The sequence below is a fragment of the Stenella coeruleoalba genome (genome assembly GCF_951394435.1).
Source record: "Stenella coeruleoalba genome assembly, chromosome: 12".
NCBI classification, from domain to species: Eukaryota; Metazoa; Chordata; class Mammalia; order Artiodactyla; family Delphinidae; genus Stenella; species Stenella coeruleoalba.
In genome coordinates this window covers 16,045,440-16,067,271 of record NC_137158.1, presented here as the reverse complement: position 1 = coordinate 16,067,271, position 21,832 = coordinate 16,045,440, and the positions used below count along the sequence as shown (strand labels likewise).

At 43.6% G+C, this 21,832-nt stretch overlaps 1 protein-coding gene across 1 annotated transcript in view; it reads right to left on the bottom strand.

Annotated features, from left to right (window-relative positions):
• SH3BGRL2 (SH3 domain binding glutamate rich protein like 2) overlaps window positions 1–21,832 on the bottom strand; it is a 54,165-nt gene that overhangs the window by 24,462 nt on the left and 7,871 nt on the right. The window lies entirely within an intron of this gene.

The following is a 21,832-nucleotide window of genomic DNA, read 5'->3' as shown; positions in this document are numbered from 1 at the left end:
CAGCAGCTTCTTTCAGATATGCCACAGGTGTAGCCACTGTCGTGAGAGCATCCTTTCATCAATTCACAAGAGTAAAACGTTCTCCACTTCCAAGGGGAGAGTAAACAACAAGCACCATCCCACTCTGAACTCTCTTTCTTAACCCTTCTTGTTCCCCTGATGTTTCATCTTTCCTTCTCCAGTCCCTAGGGGTCAGGTATGCTCTTGAAGAGCTGCAAACACATCTGCAGGTTTTCCAGATGTTACCAACCTTCTTAACTGAAGGTATGTATGAACTCATTGAGATGCGGTGACAAGATTCAGGTATCTTAACCACAGCATGTAAAACCTGAGAAAACAAGTGTGCTTTTTCTGAACGATCCTGGGAAATCTGCAAAAACAACAAACTTAAGTGGTGAAGTAAATGTTATAATGGCCAAAGAAAAGAATCATTTTGAGAAGTGAAGCAGCTAGAAAGACCTCTGGACAAAGAAAATAAAATGCTGAAGAACAAACTTACACAGACTGATTGTCCCAACCAATCTCCTCCACCCCACCTCAATCCGACTGCTCCCCAAAAGCCTCAGTGACATGTGTCTCTGATCACTGGGTTCAAGTCTATGAATGACTAATGATGCAATGTCATAGTTAGTATGGACAGAAATAAAAGGCTGGCAAGAAAGGACACCTTTTAAGCGCAATAATATTATAAAAGGAGAGAATTACTGTATGGTTGTAAATCCAAGTTGAAAATGATATTATCTCCATTTCTTGAACTAAGCCACTTCTCACGTCTGAAAAAGTTAACTTTTTCTCCTCACTCATACAATTTCAGAACATATATTATTTTGTAACTTCGGTATGCAAAAAAGTATCATCCATCCTACTTAACTTCCCCTTACAACTCTACCAGGTAGAGTTTATCGACCCTGAGGTTGAAAGCGTTCACCTATTTTGATCCAAGTCCTAGTGTGTGTTCTTATCAAGACAATCACGTCACTGTCCTAAAATCCTTCTTCTTCTTCTTTTTTTTTTTTTTGCGGTACGCGGGCCTCACTGTTGCGGCCTCTCCCGTTGTGGAGCACAGGCTCCGGACGCGCAGGCTCAGTGGCCATGGCTCACGGGCCCAGCCACTCCGCAGCGTGTGGGATCTTCCCGGACCGGGGCACGAACCCATGTCCCCTGCATCGGCAGGCGGACTCTCAACCACTGCGCCACCAGGGAAGCCCCCTAAAATCCTTCTTTAGTGGGTCCCCACTGGCCTTCGTAAAGCAAACAAAAAGTTACCTACAATCCTACTATCCAGATGGCCACTGCCAAAATTTAAATAGAGGAAAGGGTCTGGATTTAATGTCCATATTTGGAGCTCTACATACCCAGCACATTTCAACTGTTCGTGAGCATGATCAAAAATGAAACTTATCCACAGTCAAACCTTGGTTTTCCATATATAATGTACAGACATATAACGTCCACCACGACTCCAAAATGTGGATACTTAAAGGCTCGATGTGAGGATGAATCAAGACATGCACACAGCTTCTTCACTCCCCCCACCTCCTGGCCATAAACACACAGGGACACACACACACACACACAGGGTATTTATTGCTCGACTATAATCCCCTACAGCTCACCTGGTCTTTCCTTTCACACAATCACACCTGGTAAAAAACTGCACCTTGCCCCTTTCACTGAACACTAAATGTATCATGACCACTGCCCTCTGTCATTGAAAAGTTTTCAGAAGTATGAATTTTAATATCTTCCTGTCAATTCCATCATGTAGATGCGCAGTTAACTATTACTCTATTGTTGAATACTTGGCATGCTTGTAGGTTTCACCACTAGAAATAATATCATCTTTATATATCTTTGATGGTATCGCTCAAGACTACTTTAGGACAAAGCCCTGTGAATGAAACCCAGGTGAAAGGGCAGAGCTATTTCTCAAACTCCTGAAGGACTCAGGGTAAAACTGTCTTTCATCAAGGCCACCTCAATTTACATTACCATTAGTCTAAGAGTGTCCATGTCTCAACACCCCTCCTCCTTATAGCCAATATTTGAAAGTTACATCGTAGACTATTAAAATTCAAATGACATGAGGTGATGGATGTTAATAAACTCATTGTGATAATCAATTCACAATATATACATACATCAAATCATTATGCTGTACACCTTAAACTTATACAAGTGTTGTATGTCAACATTATATCTTAATAAAACTGGGAAAAAATGGTCGCTGTTTTAAGGAAAAAACTCAAATGCATCATTATACCCTAACAACGCTCAGGAAGCAAAGGACAGTTCCTCACCGATACTGGTGATGGCTGATGATAGCGTGAGGAGTGAAATGTGAGTAATTATATCTGTATTTTAAGAGGAAAGCAGGAGAGGCATGACCAGCTTTGTGTTTCAAAGAGATCACTTTAATATTATGCAGCTTAAAAAGAAAAAAGGAGAAATTCTGTAAGTACTGTTAACACTGCTATGGAAAGGTCTCCAAGATGTATACATGGGAAAAAAAAAAGCAGAACTGTGTGTAGGCTAGGCACATTAAAAAAAAAAAAAAGGAGAAAAATAGGAACACTTTTGTATTTACTTGTATTTTCATTTTTTAGAAAAATGCTTGAAGGTTTATATAAGAAATTAACAAAAGCGGTTGCCTGGGGAGTGAGTGGGAACTGGAGGATGGGGACAAAGTGACAGCAAGAGTTTTCACTCTATTTTTCACTTTGTAAACCTTTTGGAAAAGTGTGAATGTGTCAACATTCAAAAGATTGAAGAGAAGAAATTTAAGAGAGAAAGAAAGCCTCCCATAGAAAACAACCTGGAGGGGGGCAGTAGTCCATGGCCATAGAGACCAGGGGCATTTCGTATAAATCAGCAGGACATGAAGCTGGACTTGGAGCGTTTCGTCACTTGCTGGCCTCCCTGACTCCTTACACTTAGAAGAAAGGCCAGATGATTAAAAAGAAAAAAAAAAAAAAGAGCTACAAATCCTTGTTCCCCCACTTATTTACTGCGTGAGTTTGAGCAAGCTACTTAATCTCTCTATGCCTCAGTTTTTCCATCTTTAAAATGGGAATAATAGTATTACCTGCTTTATTGGATTATTGTGAGGGTTACAGATAAATTATGTGTAGCTTACAATATTTATTGCCTGGCACATAACAGTGCTGTATAACGTCTTAATTATTATTGTTGAATTTGTTATTTGACATCACATTAAAAAAATCTTTCAGAATGCAGTGTCAGGGAAAAGTTCACTTTTTTGAGACAAGGTGAATCAAATTATCGTATTTTGCTTTGCTTTTGTTGAAGTTTAGAAATAAATTTAGCACATGTTCAAAATTTTTAAAAATTAAAAAAAAAAAGAGCTAAGGCCACAGAAAATTAATACGATAGCAGGTCACCCAAATAAACAAAGGGGAGAAATTGTGCTCCAGAGAAGGAAGTTTCAAGGGGATGTTTGTGACATTAGCCTCAGGAAGGAAGATGAGTCATGGCAGCAGGGCTGTTTTGAGATTTCCCAGGTGACCGAGGCTGGAACTGTGGAAGCCCAGGGATGAGCGGCAGGGACAGACCAGCGCAGGAGGTAGGACCTGGGAGAAGCCAGGGTCGTAGGTAACGGAAGGGCTTCCCTCGTGGCAAGAGGAAGCCGTCAAGGGCACTGCACAGGCCGGCATAAACCCAGGGTTCAGATAACAATAACATATACCGTCACTTCCTTGACACAAAGAGTTTTATTTACGTTTCAACCCTTCTGAAACAAAACACACCTTGCAATCAATATCAAAAGAAGTTTGGGGAGAGAAATTTGTGGAAGAGAAGTAAATTGTGGGGTGACAGTCAAGGCCTTCACCCATGTCAATTTAGCCATGGGTGACGGTACCTGTAACTCACGTGACTGTTTTTTTTCTTCAAACACACTTAGAAGCCATAGCAGATAACGCTATTTATCCAGTAGCCCATCTCCCTTTCTTTCTTAATAACCGAAGCCTGATTTTGTTTTAGAAAGCAATGTGCTCAGCTATAAAAACTTGTTGAGCCAGCTCCTCTGCAGCTACGGGTGATCACAGAACACAGTGCTGGCCAGTGAGATGTGAGGCGTCTGCTCCTTGGGAAGGCTCCACCTAATGAATGAAAAGACAAAGCCCATTTTGCACTGGGTCACTCTTCTCCCTTCTCTCTTGCAGAAATGCACCCGTGGTGCCCGGAGGTGCAGAAAGCATTTGGCAATTGTGAAAACCAACACCATATGCAAGAATGGCAGTGGTCAAGCAGAATGACAGGAACCTGGGTTCTTGATGACATCTAACAGCTGCCACACGAGTCTTGTGCAGCCCACTCTAAACCTTATTAGACAAATAAAACCCTAATTAGTTAAGCCACTTTTTAGCAACTTTTCTAGAGCTTGCATCCCAATGCAATGCTACCTGGAAAACTCTTAATTGCTACATAAAATGTCTTCGGCAATACTGTAGTATGACGGATTGAAAATAAAAGCTATTATTGCACAGCAGAGCCTAAAAATAAAAGCTGTAAGACATAAATTTCATATAAGTGAAATGAGGATCTGTCACTGGATAAACAGATGAATTTTCATTCCTTTTCTTTGTGAAGCAACAGCAAAGCTGTTGGACCTAAAACAGGCAGATATCTGCAAAAGCATGAGTTGCATTCCATCTTATCTTTCAAACGTACACCATTACACGTCATCCAAAGCAATTAAGGGGAAAGGACACCGTTAAATCTCTTGGGCTCTATTGCAGGGAGGCCCACAGGCCAATTCTAGCCCAGTAACTGTGTTTTTATGGCCCACAGCCAAATATAGTCTTTATCTTTTTAAGTGGTTGGGGGGAAAAGAAATCAAAAGAATGATAGTATTTCATGACATAAAAATTCTATGAGATACAAATTTCCGTGTCCATAAGTAAAGTTGCATTGGAAGACAACTACATCCATTCATTTACATGTTCTCCCTGGATGCTTTCGTCCTAGAGAAATTAGCATAATTGAGCCATTGTAACAGAGGCTGTACCGTTCCCAAAGCCTAAAGTATTTAACAGCTGCCCTTTTCAGAAAAAGTTTGCCAACTCCACGCTAGATCACAGATCTTCATTTCCGGCTCAAAGCTCACTTTCTCAGTGAGGCCTTGCCTGACTATGCGATTTTACACTTTGACCAGCCTCCCTCCCCCAAAACTCCCGATTCCCTTTCAATGCTTTATTTTACCATAGCACAGAGCATCTGACATACTGTCGTTTTACACATTTGTTTGTCCACCTCGTCCTGCTAGGACACAAATTCCACAAGGGCAGGGGATTTTTTTTTTTTTGTGGTACGCGGGCCTCTCACGGTTGTAGCCTCTTCCGTTGCGGAGCACAGGCTCCGGACGCGCAGGCTCAGCGGCCATGGCTCACGGGCCCAGCCGCTCCGCAGCATGTGGGATCTTCCTGGACCGGGGCACGAACCCGTGTCCCCTGCATCGGCAGGCAGATTCCCAACCTGCGCCACCAGGGAAGCCCTCCTGTTGTTTTTGAGCCACCCAGTCTGTGGTATTTTCTTATAGCAGCCCAAATGGACTAAAACAATAAACCTTTACCCTTTCAACTCCGGGGCCCTGCAGGACCCAGATCCGCTGAAGCCCCAAGCCCTGACGAACCGGCCCCAGTGATAAGCTGTCTGGGCTGGTGCCACTCAATCTGCTGATGTAGCGTGAACACTCAACGACCCACGCAAATCTTAGTGAAGACACTGGTAGCTTTCCCTGGCAACCTCCTGGCTCCAGGCATCCCTAGGGACTGGATCAGAGGCCAGGCTAACTAAATTATACTGCACTTGACTTACACTTACCCCCTATTCTCAGGCACTGAGTGCAAGTAAACTTGCACTTCTCTACTCTCTCTCCGCGTAGGATTAGTTCTTTCCCAGAAGGCTGCCAGTTAACTTATGTAATTAAGCAGCCCCTGCCAGATTCTTCCAGACGCTTCCAGACGTGTCTAATCATGTTTGAATTCCGGGGTGAACACAGCGGAGGCTGTACCTTGGGACCTTGGGAGTCCCTAGTAAACAAAGACATTATCAATTTGAATAAGATAGGACTTGTTTTTTTTTCTAACTGAGATTTAACATGAGCAATTGTGGGAAAGCAAGTGTAAAGACAAAGCAGAAAAAAAGAATGAAATAATGCCATTTGCAGCAACATGGATGGATCTAGAGATTATCATACTAAGTGAAGTAAGTCAAACAGAGACAAATATCTTATGATATCACTTATATGTGGAATCTAAAAAAAATGATACAAATGAACTTAGGTACAAAACAGAAAGAGACTCAGACATAGAAAACTTATGGTTACCAAAGGGGAAAGGGAAAGGTGGCGGGGAGGGATAAATTATGAAGTAACATAACATACATCTATATATAAAATACATAAACAGCAAGGACCTACTGTATAGCACAGGGAACTCTACTCAATATTTTGTAATAACCTATATGGGGAAAGAATCTGAAAAAGAAAACATATATATTATATATATATACACATATACACACACACACACACACACACATATATGTGTATCTTGAGTCGCTTTGCTGTACACCTGAAACTAACACAACATTGTAAATCAGCTATATTTCAATTAAAAAAAAAAAAAAGACAAAGCACAGATGGCAGACAACAAGAAAAACTGGAAAAAAAAGAAAAGTATGTATTTTAGAGTTAGACTGTCCTGGTTTTAACCCTGGCCCTGTCAGTCGAGTAGCCTTGGAGATATTACTACGCTTCTCTTTTGGCCTTAGTTTCCAAATACGTGAAATGGACCCAGAATCTTCTTTCACAGATTTATTGGGAGGATTAAATAAGAAAAGAGCTAAACCGTAATAGGCACTGCTCAGTTGTTTCATTCATTCAAGCATGTTTTCTTTCTTTGCCCTAGACGTGGCCTTCTGCAAAAAATATAAAGTAACTTCATAGAACTTTCAAAGGCTTTAGGTATTGGATGTAACAGTTCTTCATTTCACCTCCTTTCACACTTCAAATACACAGTTTTCTTTCTTCTGACTTGAGGCAGATGTAAGGCTGATTTAGGGCCTTTTATGTCTGTCACAAGGAAAAAATCAAAGGCAGGCAGAGGAAAGAGGACAGAGAGCACAGATTTTCTTATAACTTTCTAAGACTTACAGAGGAGGCGCTGGACTAGACTAGGAGGGGTAGGGGGCCCGAAGACAACTCCTCCTTCCAAATAAAAAGGGAAGAAAGGTCTGATGATCTCTTCTGGGTCAAAGACACACGAACTTCCAAGCAATTGAGTAGGGTACCTCGAAGATCTATCATTCCATGGCAAATTCTTTAACTAATACCACACCGTTGGACTTACTAGGCATTACATTCTCATAAAGAGGATGTAAATGGCAGGCGATAGACTAGTTACCCCAAGCTATTCACTATGTCTCCTGTGAAGACTAGAAAGTGAAAGCCCTGTGTTCCCAGCCACCCTTGCAGCTGGGAAGTCACTGACCCAGAGCCCACTGCTAAGCTGGGGGCCAAAGTCCAATGGGTGGAGCTTCTGCACGAGGCTCTGCTCTCCTGCTGAAGCTAATGGATCAATACCAGGGCCCTTTGTCCCTGCCCTTCCTCCCTCTTCTTGCTTGGAACCTTGGTGTGAGGGCTGGAGGTGCAGGGGCCGCCTTTCCACCATGAGGCAACAAGCATCAGGAAAAGGCCAAGAGATCCCAGAAATACAGGCCCTGGACAAATCAGTCTCCAGACTTAACCTGGAGAGACCCAAACACCTCTGTTCATCTAAGTTCACGTTCCTCAGGTTCTCTCTTACCTGCAAACGGACACACGCCTCCCCTAAAACACCCACATATGTTTCCTTTCTGGGAAGCAGGACGGGGTGTAGAAGAAACCCCAACAAGCCATTGGCTCACTGGCAACATTCAAATGCTGTTTAACTCAACATGAGATTACACGTAAAGTGCTGTGTCTCTGGTGTCTATTTCAGTCTGTCTTACTAGAAAGCAAATACCAGGCTACCAAGCTGAAGATAACAGTGAGAGAAGCTGTCTTGCAAGAGATTGAAACTTGAGTTTTAGGGAATCAGAGTGTCAGAAAGAGCAACTGTGAACTACAGGGCAATTTTTGAAAGAATCATTATTATATGTGGTAAATTAAAGCAATACAATTTCAGTGATGGGAAACATTGTGCTTTTTTGTCTGTATATCATTAGCACAGCCCCTGGTAGTTACTAGGCACTCCATATGTTTGTAAACAAATAAACATTATTGAGCTTGAATAAATACTTTTAACATATTTTTTTTTAACCAGTAAATACTCTGGATCCTGTTTTCTTAACCAACTTGCATTGGCTTCTTTTTTCCATGTTTATAATGTTAAGTCGTCTTTTCAATTAAAAAATAATAATATCATCCCGAAGTAATTATTTTTTATATTACCTTCCAAGGATTCAACGTTCAGAAGCAGACTTTATATGGTTGTCATAATAACATACACATTTTGGGTAGAATGTTTCGGTTGTATTACAAATATTTTCTGCTTTTGTAATCTTCATAGTTATCTTATTGCATGCATGGATTCTATTAAGTATTTAACTCTAAGGTTTAGAACATTATCCAACCATTGGAAATTTAAGTATATTCTAGATATATTTTTCTTTTTTAAGAAAACAAAGCTGTTTCAAACGGGCTGACATTTTTCATGATGACAAATGGTATCAATAGTAGGCTACCTAACAGATACTAAAACACACAGAGATGCTCACACGTACACACACACCTTCTTTCTTGATTTGTCCCTTCAAAGTGAAGATGATACTTTATCAGGTAACTATGTCACAAAATGGATTTTAGGAAATGTTTGATATTATGATTTTGTTACTGAAAACAATGCTTGTTGCCTATAAAAGTTGTCACTACGAAAACCTAGAAACATAATTTTCTAATCTACTAAAAATCTTTCAAATGAAAAATTCCAGTGAGTTTTTTTAATGTAAAAATCTAACATCTTTCAATTCGTTTTCAGGAACTAATTGACATCAGGCAAGAGAGTAGGATTTTAACTACAGAATTTTTACCACTTTTGCGTTATTGATGGATGGGACCAGAAAAATGATTATCACTGTCCTTGAATTCTAATGATGCTTATCCTCCATGTGCATATCCTTCATAATCTGCTTTCTCTTGATACTAATACTTTGAAGACATCACATACTTCCACATCTTCCACTGTCGCCTCTATGGAGACACATCTAAAATGTGCATTTCAAAATCGGCCTCTTTCACAAGGGCCAATCCAGAGCGCCAAAGCCTTTCTGGAAATGTATGCTTAAACGTCCCACCATCACCTCCGACTTCACTGCTAAAACAAAACAACAAAACAAGGTTTTGTTGTCATAAGATCAACCTAGCAATCTACCTCCTTCTCCTAACTTCCCTGTTTCTGTTAACAATACATCACTGTGTTGCTGGCTCAGCATGACCACAGACCTGCCTGTGAGTCCAACACTTAACACTGTTCCAAAAATAACCTACCTAAGGAAAGCCTTCACACACACACACACTCACACACACACACACACACACACACACACACACACTCTCTCTCTCTCTCTCTCTCTCTCTCTCTCTCTCTCTCTCACTCTCTCTCCCTCTCTCTCCCCCTCTGTTTTAGATGAAGAGCCTCTCCTATCTCAGTTTGGTAGGTACTGGAATTGTGACTTTGATGTCCTCGGGGGGCCCTGGTTCATCTGTGACTTTTTCCACGACAGTTAGAACATCTGATGATGATGTCAAGGGCAGTGGCCTGATCCCTAGAGGGGCCACTTCATTTTGATTTGTGTTCTAGTTCTGGACAACCAGCAAGGGATGGATCTGTCACCTCGGGCAAGTTACTTCTTCTATCAAAGCCTCAGTCTCCTCATCGGTGAAAGGCAGATCAGAATTTAGGGCAGACGGTGGTGATGAAAATTAAACGACGTAATGTTCTTAGTACACGGCACATAGGGAAAGAGCTCAACACACATCAGTCACTATTATCATTACACTTTTAATTCGAAGGCCACAGACCTCATTGGCTATTCTGTTCTTTGGCAAGCTTACTCTCCTGCCAATCACTGAGGACACCTGGGCCCAGTACAACGCCATTCCCTCAGTGAGTCACTCATTTGTTCACTCTAGAAGGACATTCTGAGGGTCGAGCAGGTGTCCAGGCACTGTGCTAGGCTTAGTGGGTACACACCTGCCTCTGCCTTCCTTCCGCTCGCGCCCAAGAAAGCTGGGAGTTACAGGGAGTCAAAGTACTGACAGTGCCCAAACTATAAAACTAGGTAACGCAGAGAGGACTGATAAAAAGAAATGTTCACAGATTGAGATATGGGGAAGTCATTCTGGCTTTCCCATGAGTTACATTGAATTTTATGCTGACTAAAATAGACTGTGGCCTATCAAACATACATTGTACATCTGTTTTAATTACTAGAGGACACATTGATTAAAAGTAAAGAATGTCCGTGTTAAAAATAGAGATTAAGGGCTTCCCTGGTGGCGCAGTGGTTGAGAGTCCGCCTGCCGATGCAGGGGACGCGGGTTCGTGCCCCGGTCCGGGGAGGATGTAAAGGGAGGATAAGGCTCCCTTCCCAGGGGCCAAGGCCATGCTGACTTGCTAGGTACTGGCTGGAATGTTCTTTTTCTGAAATCTTGAAGAAATGTAACGCTGACTAGTTTCATGTTCTTTGTTCTGACAAGATATAAACTGTGCTGGAAACCCTGCTTCTGCAGAGCAATTTCTCAGTCACCTGGGAAGCTGGCTTCCGGCTAGTCCTCAGTTTGGCTCAAATAAAACTCTTTTCTGTTCTTACGATTGATTGTTGATTACTTCCATTGACAGGATCCACTCTCTGGGAACATACCCTTTGGTAAACATGGGCTTCCCTTTAGAGACGAGCAGGATTGCTACCATGCTAGCACGTATTCTGCCAGGCTATATCCTCACGCCAACCCTGTCGTCCTCCCATCCTGCGAGGCAGGCTAGGGCAGCCTACAAGTGATGAGGGCAGGACGGGGTCTCCTCAGGCACATGCTGCACAGAGCTCGTCACAGCAGAATGCGCCTCAACTGCCCAGGCCAGACTCACCAAACCCAGGAACAGACAGGCACTGTCCCTTGCTGTGTGTTCACAAGAGTAACCCTTTTGACTTTCCCGTCTCTGCTGCATACAGGGACTGAGAAAAAGAATGCTAGAGGTGGGCTCCCCTGGTGGCGCAGTGGTTGAGAGTCCACCTGCTGATGCAGGGGACGCGGGTTCGTGCCCCGGTCCGGGAGGATCCCACGTGCCGCGGAGCGGCTGGGCCCGTGAGCCATGGCCGCTGGGCCTGCGTGTCCGGAGCCTGTGCTCTGCAATGGGAGAGGCCACAACAGTGAGGCCCGCGTACCGCAAAAAAAAAAAAAAAAAAAAAAAAAGGAAAGAATGCTAGAGTTAAAACTAGAAAGTGCGGGTGGGGGGGAGGGAAGGACCAGGAGATTGGGGTTAGTAGATGCAAACTATTATATATGGAATGGATAAACAACAAGGTCTTACAGTAGCACAGGGAACTCTATTCAGTAACCTGTGATGAGCCATAATGGAAAAGAATATGAAAAAGAATGTATATATATATATATATGTGTGTGTGTAACTGAATCACTGTGCTGTACAGCAGAAATCAACACAACATTGTAAATCAAGTCTACTTCAATAAAATAAATTAGAAAAAAACAAACTAGAAAGTGGAACAGGGAGAACCACAGATGTCAGGCACGTAAAGAGGAATTAACAAGCGTCCCCATGGCTGTCCTCTGGGACTAAAAGACCTACTGTACAGCACAGGGAACTATATTCAATACCTTGTAATAACTTATAATGGAAAAGAATCTGAAAAAGAATATATATATGTATAACTGAATCATTTTGCGGTACACTTGACATATACACGATATTATAAATTAACTATACTCCAATATATAAATAAATAAGTAAACAAGTAAATAAAGAAAAAAGGAAAAAAGAAATTGACTGGGTCTTTACATAATGGCTTCTGTTAACTAAATCATCTCCATATGGTCCACACGTCCTGTCCAAGTTCTATTTATTCTTCAAGGTTCAGCCCCAAAGCCCACACTGCGATCAACTATGCCTACCCAGTGGTTCTCAGCGGGGACAATTTTGTTCCCCCCCCAGGAAACAGCTGTCAACGTCTGCAGGCATTTTTGGTTGTCACCGTTGGCAGGTACAACTGGCATCGAGTGGGCAGAGGCCAGGGATGCTGCTAAACACCCCGTGATGTACAGGACAGCCCCCCAGAATGTCAACAGTGCTGATGCTGAGAAACCCCTGACTTATACCAGCCTCAGCCCTCCCAGATCCTCTTTTCATCAAACTCCCATTATCCCCACGGGTCACCGCCATTTAGTGATATACAGCCTGGCGCTGTTGATAGCAGTTGCGAGTACCTGTGCCTCTTTCCCCAACTTAACTGTCAATTCCTCCGGCGGATGAAGACCATGTGTGTAGCACATCGGTGTTCCCCCGGGACTCAGCAGGGTGGCTCCGAAGAGCTGCTCGTCACATACCTGTTAGTTGACTTGTCTCCTTTCCCACCTGCTTGATGCAATATAAGCGGCTTTAACTAATTTCTCTATCAACTCATGCCATAAATTGCTTTTACTCTGCATTTTGAAAAAAACAAAAACGAAAACAAAACAACTTGTATTACTTGGCAACGCGAAGCCATAAAAAACATGAGCAAAAACCTGGAATGAAAGATGTGGGTGGTTTGATGTTTCTGTTTTTACAGTCCCTGTCAAGATTACATGTTTACTTCCTTAAAGGAAAAAGTCAGCCAAGTATAAAATATGAACTTAAAATGCCGCTCTTTTGCAAGACTATCTATGAAAATTACATACTACTGTTCACACACATGCTTCCTGTTAATTAGAGGATCGTTTGTAGAAAAACCTGCTCCAGCAAAACTTGCTGTAATAGTCCAAACCCTCTGCAGTAATGAGGATACCCTGCTGAGGGTGGTATTTTCCACCAAGAACGACAGGACTGCAGCCAAAAGCCATGCTTTTATCAATGGCCGGAGGTGCTGCCCTGCAACAGTGTGTTTGGAGTATGTTCTTCCCAATTCTACGCCAGTCCATTCTCAGATGTGCGAGAAGAGATCCTAAGAGGTGATCTAGAAACTATATCTATTTACATTTGACGAATAATATGGGGACGGCAGATTGTTCTCACAATTACATTTTTAGGGGGATCATATAATGAATTAGTATTTCCATAGTGGGTGCACACTGATGCCTCAGAGGAAGTCTGGGCCTTTTCACCCACATCCCATGGACCGGTCCCGTCAGCTTTCTCTTCCCTCCTCGGGCTACTGAGCCAGGCCGGTCAGTGCGCCTTGGGTGCTGAAAATTCCCATTCAGCTGGACACTCCATTCTGTTCAGATGCCACACAACCGCCCCCAGGAGCTTTCAAAGCTAGCTTGAATCTCTGCAAGCTCTCACCCTTCCTACAGAGGACCCTGATCCCTGCAGCCCAGATAAGACAGTCTGTCTTGAAGAGTGACTCCAAATTCTGGTGTCTCCACCTCAGATTCCTCGTTATCTTCAGCCATGTCATTTCTGCATTCCGTCTTGACTCCAAAGAGTCAGTAGAGAAGTTAACAAAGAATGAGAAATTAACACAACATTGTAAAGCAACTATACTTCAGTGAAAAAAATATTAAAACTGGAAAAAGAAAAAAAGGAATTAGAGAGAGAGCAGAGAGACGCAGCACAAAGAAAAACCAAAGTCTCTAAAAGGTCAAGGAGGCATGGTTCACTCAACAGGTTTTACAAGACCTTGTGGAGACCTCGCGAGGCTGTAAACGCCGCCCTAGTAACTAGGGGAACGTAAGTGACAAATCAAGGGCTCCAGTGTGATGCAGTGCATAGTCGTTGGGGAAGGGGGTGGAGACAGGGCTTGTCAACAAGTAACTTGCATAGAAAACTGGCAGTAACACAGGCGTGCCCACAGGGCCAGGGCAGCCCAAAGGCAGGTGCTCCGTGGGGAAGGTGCCCGGGATGGGCGATAAACGCTGCAGCTGATGTGGAAGCAAGGAAGAGAAGCACAGCATGAGAAATATAGAAAGAATATAAAATAAACGGCTCCTAAGATGATGAGGAAAAAGAATCTACAGCTGTAATATCGAAAGGTAGAGAGAAGGAAAAGTGGGAGGCCACATGGGCACAGAGTTAAGAGCAAGTAAGTCACTTTCTCCTGGGATCGGAGAGTGAGGTCTTCCATATAACTGAAACTTGGCCCTTTAAGCACAGACTTATTATTATCTTGTTTTAAACTACTTTTATTTTAGAAATCTTTCTGAAATGCACCACATGTGTTCCTGCATTGTTCAGCAGGGTACATCAAACCAAAATGTGCCAAAGCCGATCTGATCTGTTCTGGACAAGGCATCATCCTTCCGGCCCATTTTTGTCCTTTGATGGGGTGCACTGACATTCTCAGAGCCCACTTACAAGAGCCCGCTGTTTTATTTTATGCCAAGCAGAGCCCAAAGCTGTGCTTCTGGAATTCTCCACTTCTGCTTTCAGAAGGTGGCTGTCCCTTCTCAGAGCTTCCCCTGGTGATCCCTCAGCGGGGCCCAAGGCTGCAGGGGCCTACTGCATGCCCAGTCTTCTGGGTGAGGTCCTGAGGTCAGCTCCCTGACCCCTGCTCCACTGAAGGGAGAACAGCTGACTGCCTCTCAGAGGTCTCCCTGCTTCCTCCCAAATGAAGGTTCTAGAATTATGATATCTGGATAAGAGACGTAATACTGTAATAAAATTATCCCTAATAACGTAGATTCTCCATGCCACTTATTTACAAAGCAGCGAAATAAATCATGGCCCTCGCAGCCTTTCTGTTTTCCAATCAGACTTTCGTCCACTACATACTCCACTCCAGTCCCGCCTTGGCATGGTCACCAACTTTTATTAGCTTTTGTTTTTGATGTGGAAGCTACAGAAACAATATTTCTTCTCCACGTGTTCAATAAATACAACATGCCAAGCTCTCTAACAGCAAATGTGGGGCAGTGTGTGATAAGATGATGAATAGGACCTGACCGCAACGAGCTTAGAACTTGGCATGCAAACCACCTGGGTACAAAATAATTGTAACCAAGGGTGAAATGCGCTGGGTGCCAGGAAAACAGTTCCACATCCTGGAGGGCTGTGGAAACAGCATCCTCCCAGTTTGGAGGGCAAAGGACGGCTGTCTTCATTGGGAAATATTATTGGCATGGGCTTCAAAGAAGGGAGGGGACTCTGACCAGTTTCAATGCAAGGTTGGCACAATCAAGGCAAAGAAAGCAGCATGAGAAAACGCACAGAAGGCGTTTTAAACCAGGGGTTTAAAGAAGGCCTGGTGTGTGTATACAGTGGTCTAAAGAATAGTGAAAGAAAATGCTGTGAAGGTAGGTCAGATTCGGATCAGAGGGCCCAAGATGCAAGGCCAAAAGGTGAGGCCCCGAAGGCAGAAGCTCTCAGCAGCCAGTGAGGTCTTCCCACACTCTCTGAACCTAACATGCAGACTTAACCTTGTTAGAAGGAGGACGCTGTTTTCCCTCCTTTAATGGAAAAGGAATTTAAAAAGGTGAATAATTAATCATCTCATCTCGGTTAATTATCTCTTAGAGCCAAGCTCACTTTTAAAATGTCACTATGGAACTCACTATAGAGCATGCATGTGTCATGCTCTCACTCGACAGGAAATGCACGCCAGGGGAAAAGGAATCATCTAGTCTACAACAAAAGGCAGCATGGGTACACAAGTCAAATTCATTTCTTTGACAAAAAGAGAACAGGGGGGCTTCCCTGGTGGCGCAGTGGTTAAGCATCCACCTGCCAATGCAGGGGACATGGGTTTGAGCCCTGGTCCGGGAAGATCCCACATGCCGTGGAGCAACTAAGCCCGTGTGCCACAACTACTGAGCCTGCGCTCTAGAGCCCGCGAGCTGCAACTACTGAGCCCATGTGCCACAGCTACTGAAGCCCGCGCACCTAGAGCCCATGCTCCGCAACGAGAAGCCACCGCAGTGGGAAGCCCGCGCACCGCAACGAAGAGTAGCCCCTGATCGCTGCAACTAGAGAAAGCCCGTGTGCAACAACGAAGACCCAATGCAGCCAAAAATAAATAAATAAATAAACTTATTAAAAAAATAAAACAGAACAGGAAAGATGACATCTGTTCTAGTTCACAAGCCAAGCTCAAACAAAATATTTTGGAAAAAAAAAGTCTCTCAATTTTCCACTGGAGGCTTTTATTTAAGTGACACTTTCTAGAATCTTGAAAACAGCCACCTTCCCCATTTAAGAGGTGCCATCTTTCTGTCTCGCTCAGAATATGCCTTCCTTTGCCCTTACCCAGATAAATATATCTGCCCTGGAGACTTACCTACAGGATAGATCATTCGTTCTAGCACTGTATTCCCTATGGCTCTGTTTTCTGTGCTCTTCTTCTCACTCAGATGATTAGCTACTAGGGGGGGAAGGATCATGCCATATATTCTGTCCTAAACATGGCTGAACACTGGGCAATAGAAGGTACTTATGAACATATGGGAATTGATTAACTCAATTAATTATAGACACACACACACACACACACACACACACACACACACACACATCCCCTAAAGACTCAATTCTGTCATACTGGTCTAAGTGTGGAAAAAAAGAAAAAAATTAAACAGTTAAAGCGAGCTCTTAAAAATAAAAAAGATCTAAACCAGTTCTTAAGAAACAACACCAACAGTACTAGGCAGTAGGGAAATGCAAATCAAAACCATAGCGAGATTCTACCACATACCCATGAAAATGGCCATAATCAAAAAGACAGACAATAACAAGTGTTGGTGAGGAAACTGGAACCTCATCCATTACTAGTGGGAATGTAAAACAGAGTAGCCGCTTTGCAAAACAGTCTGGCCGTTCTCACAAAGCTAACACAGTTATTACCATATGAAACCACCAATTCCTCGCCTAGGAATATACTCAAGAGAACCAAAAACACATTTACACAGAAACTCCAACACAAATGTTCACAGCAGCATTGTTCCTAGTAGCCAAAACATGGAAACAACCCCAAATATCCCTCGACCGATGAATGAATAAACAAAATGTGGTATATTCGTACATAGAATATTATTCAGCCATACCAAGAGACACAGTGCTGATACATTCTACAACAGGCCTGGACTCTGAGAACACGTGCTAAGTGAAAGAAGCCAGACACAAAAGGTCACGTATTGTATGATTCCATTTATATGAAATGCCCAGAACAGGCGAATCCAGAGATAGAAAGTAGATTAGTGGTTGCCAGGGACTCGGGGAGGAGGGGCTGGGGAGTGCGACTGCTCGTGGACACGGGTTTCTTTTTGGGGTTGATGAAAGGAGCTAGTGGTGATGGCTGCACAACCCAGTGAATCCGTGAAAAACCACTTAAACAACAATTTAAAGGGTTATGGTATGTGAATGATCTCAACTAGAAAACAACAATCACATGATGAGACGCCTAAGGCCCAGAAATGCAAAGTTTCTTGTCCAAAGACACAAAGCTGATTAAATGGCATCTCCAGAACCAGATTTCAAGTCTCCCGACGCCCAGGACACCGTTCCAGGAGAATCAGGACAAGTAGTGTAGACGCGAGGCAGCTAGTCCTTTACTAGCTCACGCCTCAGCAGAAGAGAAAGATGAACTGAATGATCTCTTCTGTTCCTTCCAGTTTTTGCGATCTAAGTCTTATATCACATCGTGAGCATCTCCTCTCCGCTACTGGTGACGAGAGCAGGGGTTCTCAGTCAGGGAGTTTACCCCTCAGGGGACATGGGAGAACGTCTAGAGACATTTCTGGTTGTCGCACCTGGGGGACGGGGTGGGTAGAGACTGGGCACGCTGCTCTCTGTCTGAAACGCACAGGGCAACCTCCCACGACAGAGAACTATGCAGCCCAAGATGCTGACGGCGGTGCTGCTGACCAACCTGGGCTTAGGGTATGACCAGCTTCATCTCCAACCTTTCCAAAGAAGCTCCAGAGCATGATGACCTCAAGCCGCAGTTCTGAGATTACAGACTGACTGGGAGGCTGGCAGAGCAGAGACAGGAAATAGACACTTTTCACCTCCCATAATAATTAGCTTCCACAGAGAGTCGACTATTCAAATGCCCACAGGAGTCCGGCAGTTAACAGAAAGGAATGCAGCCAACAAACACCTAATAACCATTTGGGACTATTCTGTCTTTTCCTCCACAGAAAAACTCTCACTGGCTCCCGTTCTTTCTGAAACATATAGAACCCTCTCAATACACTCTCAATCTAACCCACTTTGGATAGACACAGGCGCCCAAAAATACTTTCTAACATAAGAAAAAGAATAACACGAGCTCAAGAACAAATGGCTCAGAGTGGGGAAGGTGGTGGGAATGGTGGGGGGCTGTGGAGACCCCCGGGGTATACGCGCCCATGAAGGGGCCACCACTAGTCAGCTTCAGTGGATCCATGCCAGGATGGAGATCAAAAGGTCTCCAGATGTCTCAAGAAGAACGGGAAATCCAGATGATGGGTAGGGGTGAGAAAGACATCTCCCAGGATTTTAAAATCTTTGCTCAAAAAAATTTTAAACACTGTTAAGTCAAAAACAATGGGGTTCCAGCCTCTGCAACCAGACCGTGACCTCTTAGCTCACACTAATCCCAATAAACAATGTCAGTTTCACAGTTTCAGGTCTTCCTAGGGACATGTTCCATCGAAGGCAGGACCTATTGTCTGATTATAAGAACAATTCTTTTTCCTTCATTAAATCTTGATAGTTCATTTAAAGTTGAAAATTTACCAAAGACCAGAGAATTACTGCTGACTTAAACTCATAATATGATCGATGGCTGCCATTTCTTGAAGCTCCAACAGCTTTACAAATGGGGATGCTGAGAGCCAGAGGAATAAAAAGGCTTGCTAAGCTACCCTGCCAGTTAGGGAACCAGAGGCATCATTTGAACCCAGCTCTCTCTGCTAGAAAAATCTCTTCTCTCCACTTCCAATGGCTACCACGCCAAGTTACTGTAAGAAATACAAATACCAAACGCAAAGCCCTGAGTACTTCCTGCACATGCTGTGAACAGCAGTTGTTACTATTATTATGAAATATTAGCTTTCCATCTCAACGCATACTCCTCATAGCTTTTATCAGAGTCTCTGAAGAAGCAAAGCTATTGTTTTCACAAGCCCTGAGGACACTGTGCCTAAAAATTACCTGCTGAGTGGAGTTCAGCCCCTTCCCCCCTCCTTAGCATGAGTTCACACACTGTTATCCCAGCCAGCTTTCTGGGTCGGCATGACCGGGTCCTCACTGATCTCCGATCAGGGGCCCTTCTGGTGGGCAATGTGGTGTCACAAAACAAGTACCACACACAAAGTCAGAAGACAGGGGCTCGAATCTGGTTTCATGGAGCTGAATGATCCTGGGCATGTTACTTAACAACTCTGTGCCTCAATATTCTCATCTGTAAAATGGGTATAATAGACTGCAGTCTGTAGGATGATTGTAAGGATTAAATTACCTGCAGAAAAAATCCTCCCACATTGCTGGCCACAGGTAAACACTCATTGTTCACCTGACTTTTCAATGTCCAAGGCTCGGCACAGTGGGCAGGCTTATCCTCGAATCTACCTATTCCAGTGCTTTTCTCCCTCTCCTGTCTCGACCACCTTTTTCCACAAAGCCCCTTATCTCTTTTACCACCACCCCTGCCCATCTGCCAGATTTGAAAGAACCCTGCCTACGTTTCACAACAACAAACAAGGTTCGGTGTTCAGTTTCACAGTCAGGATAATCACTGTCTTTTCCGGGAAGTATCACTCATTTTCATTAACCACAGAAATCCTGCCCTTTCTCTGCTGCCACCTCCTCACCCCATATTCGAGGTGAGATGTTTGCAGAGGATATAATCCATCAATTCAACCCACTTCTCATATTTCTCTTCCCTCTTACAGATTGAAAATATTCTACATTCAGTTACATGAATTTGAAAGACAGAGTCCAACTACAGAGTCTAAGACAGGGCTGGCAAGTATGTGGATAAGCCCTGGTCTTCCCTCCTCCGGGGCCAGAGCAGACATCAACAATCAATCACACTGTGTGGGGGGCTTCCCTGGTGGTGCAGTGGTTAAGAATCCACCTGCCAGTGCAGGGGACACGGGTTCACGCCCTGGTCCGGGAAGATCCCACATGCCACGGAGCAGCTAAGCCCACGCACCACAACTACTGAGCCTGTGCTCTAGAGCCCGCGAGCCACAACTACTGAAGCCTGTGCGCCTAGAGCCCATGCTCCACAACAAGAGAAGCCACTGCAATGAGAAGCCCGCTCACTGCAGTGAAGAGCAGCCCCCGCTCGCCGCAACTAGAGAAAGCCTGCACGCAGCAATGAAGACCCAATGCAGTCATAAACAACAACAAACAAACAAACAAAAAAACCACACTGGGTGTTTTCCAGCTGATCCCAGACAAGGCTCCAAAACCCCTCTCCCAGCTCTGCAGGCAGCCACCATTCATCAGACAGGGCTGCCATTTGGGATGAAATCTACTTGCCAAGTTTAGGAAGCCTTACATCAGATGAGGACTCTGCAATCATGGACTGTGTACAGCAAAGGAAGAGTGCCCATTTGCATCATAGTAAGCACTTTGTGGGCTGTGGATAAATATGGTTTAGTGACTGTGCACAGCATGCTGTGTCCCTATAAAGTGTTCAAAAATTACAGAAGAACTCTAAGTGGTTTGTTGGGGAACGGCCTCAAATTGTCATGTTCTTATTCAAATTTTCAGTTGAAAACTCTTTACACTTGAATTTACTAAAAATTCTCCAAACATTATATCAGCATGCATCCTTGGTAAGCATTATGTACTGTATGCAATACTTTGATGATTAAAGATCTTGTACAGTTCAGGGTTATAATTTTTTTCATGTTTTTACTACTGCTATTACTACTGCTGCTGCTGTTAATAACGATATAATAGAACTAATAGATAAAATGCACCGCGTGCTTTCTATGTACCTGGCACTGTATGTGGAATACTTCAGGCCTTCGATGCTCACAGCGATCCTACACAGAAGGTACCACTGCTGTCCCACTTTTACAAATGAAGGGGCTGAGGCTCCTTGCCTAAGGTCGAGTCGCTCACCAATGGCAGACTAGGATTTGGACCAAGCCCCGCCCTAACCATGAGGCTACGCTAATGTAGCCAACGTGCTGCACTGGGTGACATCTCGCCAATGGTACATAATCCAAAGATGAGGCAGAAGTAGGTGCATGGGTTGAATGTAAACTGACTCCAGAATTAAATAAATCAGTAGGTATTCAATCCAAAGACCTACTTTGGCTAGTATGTAGTTTATCATAAAATGACAGTGTAACCCAAACCTCCTGTCAATTGGGGATCCAGGCTTATGGAAATGGCCAATTTCCAGTCAAAGGAACTATCCTGATGAACATGATTACTAAAGAAGAGAACCTGGAAGCTTCAATCCACACAGGAACGTCATGAATGGAGACCATACTCCCACTCCTTGCGCAACCCACAGAAGGAAAACTAACTCAAAAGCTATGTTGGCTGTGTTGCTTTGGGTTTTTTTGTTTTGCTTTGTTTTATTTTGTTTTGTTTTCACTTGAACTTATTTGAAATCGGATGGTGGTCATAAACTGATTTAAGTCAGATATTATAATCACAAACTCTTTTCCCAA